Raw genomic sequence first — 6,609 nt, 5'->3', positions numbered from 1 at the left:
CATTTAGTCCATTTACATTTAAGGTTAATATTGTTATGTGTGAACTTGATCCTGCCATTGTGATATTAACTGGTTATTTTGCTCGTTAGTTGATGCAGTTTCTTCCTAGCCTCGATGGTCTTTACATTTTGGCATGTTTTTGCAGTGACTGGTACTGGTTGTTCTTTTCCATATTTAGTGCATCCTTCAGGGTCTCTTGTAAGGCAGGCCTGGTGGTGACAAAATCTCTAAGTATTTGCTGATCTGTAAAGGATTTTATTTCTCCTTCATTTATGAAACTTAGTTTGACTGGATATGAAATTCTGCGTTTAAAATTCTTTTCTTTAAGAATGTTGAATATTGGCCCCCACTCTCTTCTGGCTTGTAGAGTTTCTGCCAAGAGATCTGCTGTTAGTCTGATGGGCTTCCCTTTGTGGGTAACCTGACCTTTCTCTCTAGCTGCCCTTAAGATTTTTTCCTCCATTTCAACTTTGGTGAATCTGGCAATTATGTGTCTCGGAGTTGCTCTTCTCGAAGAGTATCTTTGTGGCATTCTCTGTGTTTCCTGAATTTGAATATTGGCCTGCCCTGCTAGGTTGGGGAAGTTCTCCTGGATGATATCCTGAAGAGTGTTTTCCAACTTGTTTCCATTTTCCCCCTCACTTTCAGGCACCCCAATCAGACGTAGATTTGGTCTTTTTACATAATCCCATACCTCTTGCAGGTTTTGTTCATTTCTTTTTCTTCTTTTTTCTTTAGATTTCTCTTCTCGCTTCATTTCATTCATTTGATCCTCAATCGCTGATACTCTTTCTTCCAGTTGATCGAGTTGGTTACTGAAGCTTGTGCATTTGTCACGTATTTCTCATGTCATGGTTTTCATCTCTGTCAGTTCGTTATGGCCTTCTCTGCATTAATTATTCTAGTTATCAATTCTTCCACTCTTTTTTCAAGATTTTTAGTTTCTTTGCGCTGGGTATGTAATTTCTCCTTTAGCTCTGAGAAGTTTGATGGACTGAAGCCTTCTTCTCTCATCTCGTCAAAGTCATTCTCCATCCAGCTTTGATCCATTGCTGGCGATGAGCTGCATTCCTTTGTAGGGGGAGATGCGCTCTTATTTTTTGAATTTCCAGCTTTTCTGCCCTGCTTTTTCCCCATCTTTGTGGTTTTATCTGCCTCTGGTCTTTGTTGATGGTGACATACTGATGGGGTTTTGGTGTAGGTGTCCTTCCTGTTTGTTAGTGTTCCTTCTAACTGTCAGGACCCTCAGCTGTAGGTCTGTTGGAGAATGCTTGAGGTCCACTCCAGACCCTGTTTGCCTGGGTATCAGCAGCAGAGGCTGCAGAAGATAGAATATTTCTGAACAGCGAGTGTACCTGTCTGATTCTTGCTTTGGAAGCTTCCTCTCAGAAGTGTACTCCACCATGTGAGATGTGGGGTGTCAGACTGCCCCTAGTGGGGGATGTCTCCCAGTTAGGCTACTCAGGGGTCAGGGACCCACTTGAGCAGGCAGTCTGTCCGTTCTCAGATCTCAACCTCTGTGTTGGGATTTCGACTGCTCTTTTCAAAGCTGTCAGACAGAGTCGTTTGCGTCTGCAGAGGTTTCTGCTGCTTTTTGTTGTTGTTGTTGTTATTGTTGTTTAGCTCTGCCCTGTCCCAAGAGGTGGAGTCTACAGAGACAAGCAGGCCTCCTTGATCTGCTGTAAGCTCCACCCAGTTCGAGCTTCCCAACAGCTTTGTTTACCTACATAAGCCTCAGCAATGGTGGGTTCCCCTCCCCCAGCCTTGCTGCTGCCTTGCTGTTAGATCGCAGACTGCTGTGCTAGCAATGAGGGAGGCTCCGTGGGCATGGGACCCCCCTGGCCAGGTGTGGGATATAATCTCCTAGTGTGCCCATTTGCTAAGACCCTTGATAAAGTGCAGTATTGGGGTGGGAGTTACCCGATTTTCCAGGTGTTGTGCGTCTCAGTTCCCCTGGCTGGGAAAAGGGATTCCCTTCCCCCTTGTGCTTCCCAGGTGAGGCGATGCCTCGCCCTGCTTCAGCTCTCACTGATCGGGCTGCAGCAGCTGACCAGCACCAATTGTCCGGCACTCCCTAGTGAGATGAACCCAGTACCTCAGTTGAAAATGCAGAAATCACCTGTCTTCTGTGTCGCTTGCGCTGGGAGCTGGAGACTGGAGCTGTTCCTATTCGGCCATCTTGCTCTGCCTCCCTAAACTAATTTTTTAAATTAACATATAAAAAGGTGTATGTTTATTTTGTGTAACATAATGTTTTGATATATGCATACATTTTGAAATAGGTAAATCAAGCTAGTTAACGTATGCATTACTTCGCATAGTTTTCTTTTTCATGAAGAAAGCACTTAAAATTTACTCTCAACAATTTTTAAGTGCACAATATCATGTTATTAATGATAGCCATAATCATATGCAGTTGATCTCAACTTTTTCCTTCCGTCTAACTTTATCCTGTGACCAGAATCTCCCCTAATCTCCTCCACTTCCCAGTATCTGATAAACAACATTTTACTGTTTGCTTCTATAAGAAGTGAACTAATTTTTGTAAGAAAATATTATTTTAAACTGCATATACTATTAGGTTTGTATTAATAAATTTATAGCCAAAGAAGCCTATATGCCTTAATATACAAAATATATTCAAACAAAGATACATATTGCTGAATGATACTTTATCACAAATAAATATTTATGGTAAGGTAAATATAGAATGCTTAGCAATTAGAAATTGACATTTATTAAGATATTTGAAGCTAGTGATTTTTTTTTTTTTTTTTTTTTTTTTAGACTGAGTCTCACTCTCACCTGGGCTGTAGTACAATGGCGAGATCTCGGCTCACTGAAGGCTCGGCCACCCGGGTTCAAGAGATTCTGCTTCAGACTCCCGAGTAGCTGGGACTACAGGTGCGTGCTGCCACGCCTGGGTAATTTTTGTATTTTTAGTAGAGACGGGGTTTCACCATTTTGGCCAGGATGATCTTGGTTTCCTGACCTCGTGATCCACCTGCCTCGGACTCCCAAAGTGCGGGGATTACAGGCGTGAGCCAACGCACATTAATGAGTAGAATTTCTTCCACTTTTTAACAATGATAACTATTTTATTTTCTATTATCAGCTTTGGTACTTTAAATCAACATTTAAGATTTGAAAAGTTGTCCTTAAAGGTATTCAATGTATTTTACACCAATGAATTTAGATTTTCTCATACTAGGAAAAAGATCAAATTAGAATATATTAACCTATCTTGGGTGCAGCACAGCAACATGGCACAAGTATACATATGTAACAAACCTGCACGTTATGCACATGTACCCTAGAACTTAAAGTATAATAATAATAATAATAATAAATAAATAAATAAATAATGCATTTTCCTATTAAAACTTTAAAACAACAACAACAAAAACAAAAGAAAGAAGGACAAGAATTACGTGTTTAAAAAAAAAAAAAAAGAATATATTAACCTATCTTTAGGCACACACTTACTTGTTTTCAAGTGTTTACTACCAGAAATTGTACACTCACAAAGTCATAGAGTATGTGCTTTGCATTTTTTTTATTCCATAAATGCTCTGCTTCTAGCTGTGAGTTTGAAAATATCTGCCAGGTTCCACTAAATGCTGAAATTATTTCGTGGTGCAAACTTAGAATCTGATTGAAGCCTTCGCATAAAATATGTTTTCCCATCTATTAAAGACTAGCTTCTCTGACATGTGCAGAAGCAGATTCAACTTTGTAAACCTGTAGGTATGATAGTTAGTCACTAGTAGTTACTTTGTTCCTTGGAACTTTATTTTTCTACAAAACATCCATGTTATCCCCGTAGGACTCAGCCTTGGCATCATCAGTCCTCTTGACATACAGCCACATTCTTTCCTGAGGATTTGATCCTTGTAATGACACCACATGAGGTCTTAGGCCACCTGTTATGTGAGAAGATAAAACAAACCTTCAGTACATACGCCAAATAGGCAAGAATTGTCGGTTTTTCTTAGGAAACTCTTTTAAATTAACCAAGTTGAAATTATGTACTCAGAATACAATAAAGAGAAAAACATAAATACTTATGCAATACCCTCAGGACCTGTGATTATGATGTGGTAGTGACTACGATTTTAGAAAGTATTAATTCTCTGGCTTTTCTCCTTTTAAAATTGTCATAATATATTAACTGAGTCCTGTTATGTGACTGAATAGTGATATTTACAGTGATGTTATTTAAAGTAAAATAAATGCACTGAAGTTTTTTTCTTAAGAAGGTTAATACCCAATTTTAACATTATTTCACAAAATGTTTAAAGGAATGATACTAGATTTAAAGCATGTATTTAAAAAAAGAAAACAAAAAACAGGAACTTGAGAGGAGGCGATCTGGATTCTAAGTTCCATTTGCTTAACCTCATGACTTTGGATACATCACTGTTATCCTTTGAACTTCCACCTATCTCACTGGTAAAGTGAGAATAAGAATGTCTCTTCTACATATTGCAAAGCTTTATTGAAAGTATCAAATTGGATAATATATTTGACAATTTTAAAATGTGAGGTGATGATCAAAAATTAAAAAGAAATGCTACTGAAAGTTAAAGAAGTATTTATTGTTGAGATACACTTTGTATTTAGGCTCATAGGTCAGAAAACATATTCTTAAAACTTCTGTGACAGCATCTAGTAAACAGTGTAGGTGGCCAGGCAATGAAGATTCCAGGCACTGTATACACTTTTTATTCATCATCTCATTTAATCTTTAAAACAATTCTCTTAGAGTACCAATTTCATTAAACTCTCCGATCTTCAACTTCCTAAGTGAAAGAGTGCAGATAGGTTGATCTGATTCCAACATTGAGGACCTTGTATCAGTCAATTCTTATAGTATTGTCAACATTTATTATATTGACATGATAATGTGGAGATTCAGATCATTTTTACACATTCAGGAACCAGAAGCTTAATGGTGGAGGCAAACCGTGAATATGGTTTTAACACAAGATAGTATGTATGATGAGTTCCTAAAGTGTATGGCAAGCAAATTTTAGAGCAAAGTGAAATAATTTATAGGATTAGAAATATGTGAGAGTATAGTTTTTTTTGTTTTGTTTTGTTTTTGTTTGTTTTTGTTTGTTTGTTTTGTTTTTAGATGCTCAATTTCAGTAATGGGACATGGGAGATAAAGATAAAAAATAGCACCTTAGAAACTTTTATAAGTGAAAGTATGCCCCGAAAATTATATCAGAACAACAAACTGAATGAGGACTCTCCAGGTAAACTAGAATGGAAAGTCACAAAAATAATTAGAGCATTTTGATTTTGAGAAGAAAAAAAATACTAAGTAAATAACTTACCCTTAAGTATATATATATTTTTTATATTATAAAGGTATGAATTGTTTCAGTCATAAATTTTGCCTTGTGCAAGCATACTTCACAAAGAAATGTGCAATTAGCATGATAGCAATTACTTTCTGCCCACAACCAATTAAACAAAATTTAGACAGCTGTGAAATCAATTGGCTTACAGTACATTGGATTTAAACTTATTGAACTAGTAAAGACTTCATTATTCAATTATGTCTAATACCATTTTGCCAATTATTCATTTTAGTTTTTATTTCAATGGTAACTATATCTATTTAGAACTCAATTTCAGATGTTGTTGCAAGTCATTTATTCAATTGTTTCCTCCAATATATTGGTATCCTATGTATTTATAATTACAAAAGGGCCTTGATACATCTGGGGCTTTGAAACTGCAAATTAGGTGACTCTTTTCTTTGTTCCTTCCTTCTTTCCTTCCTCCTTGCTCCCCTCCATTTAGTAAGATATTTTGTATCATAAAGTAGGTTACATGATCTCAGCACTATGACTTTTTTTAGTTATCTTAAAAATCTAATCTATCAGTAAATATACTTTTTTGAAAATAGTTGTTCTACTATTTCCTGTGCTTGTTTCATGATTCATAACTTGCATAATAGTAAAGTTACTCAAGTTTTGGAACTCTACCTTGCCCACAAATTGACACAAGTTCTCTCCTTGAACACACCTACAGTTTGTGATTGATTTCCATTTACCCAGCTGATGGACTAGCCTTCTCTCTGTTTGGATTTACTCTCTATCTGCAGTCTTCACTATAATCTTTCCATTTCCCTCAAATGGACACTGTTTGTGTAAACACCTTTCCCCCTCCTGCCTGCTAGGATTTTTCTCTTCAGAGGAGGACTAGCCTAGTTTCAAGGATGATGACTGGCCAAAGTGGTATTTGAAGATAATGACAGATACTGAATGGAGGACTAGACTGAGCTAGAAACCTGTGATATACAGATAACTTTCAAATGCTTTATTTTTCATTTGTTTGATTTCCCTTCAATTATCCCAAATTATTCAAATATTAATACAAATTTAGTTCAGCCCACGGAAAGCATTATGGAGATTTCTCAAAGAACTAAAAATAGAGCTATCATTTGACCCAAAAATTCCACTACTGAGCATCCACCCAAATAAAAAGAAGTCATTCTACCAAAAAGACAACTTCACTCATATGTTTATCATAGTGCTATACACAAGAGCAAAATCATGGAACCAACCTAGCTGTCTATCAATGATGGACTGGATA

This window comes from Papio anubis, chromosome 6, assembly GCF_008728515.1.
Source record: "Papio anubis isolate 15944 chromosome 6, Panubis1.0, whole genome shotgun sequence".
NCBI classification, from domain to species: domain Eukaryota; kingdom Metazoa; phylum Chordata; class Mammalia; order Primates; family Cercopithecidae; genus Papio; species Papio anubis.
This window is presented reverse-complemented; position numbering follows the sequence as displayed.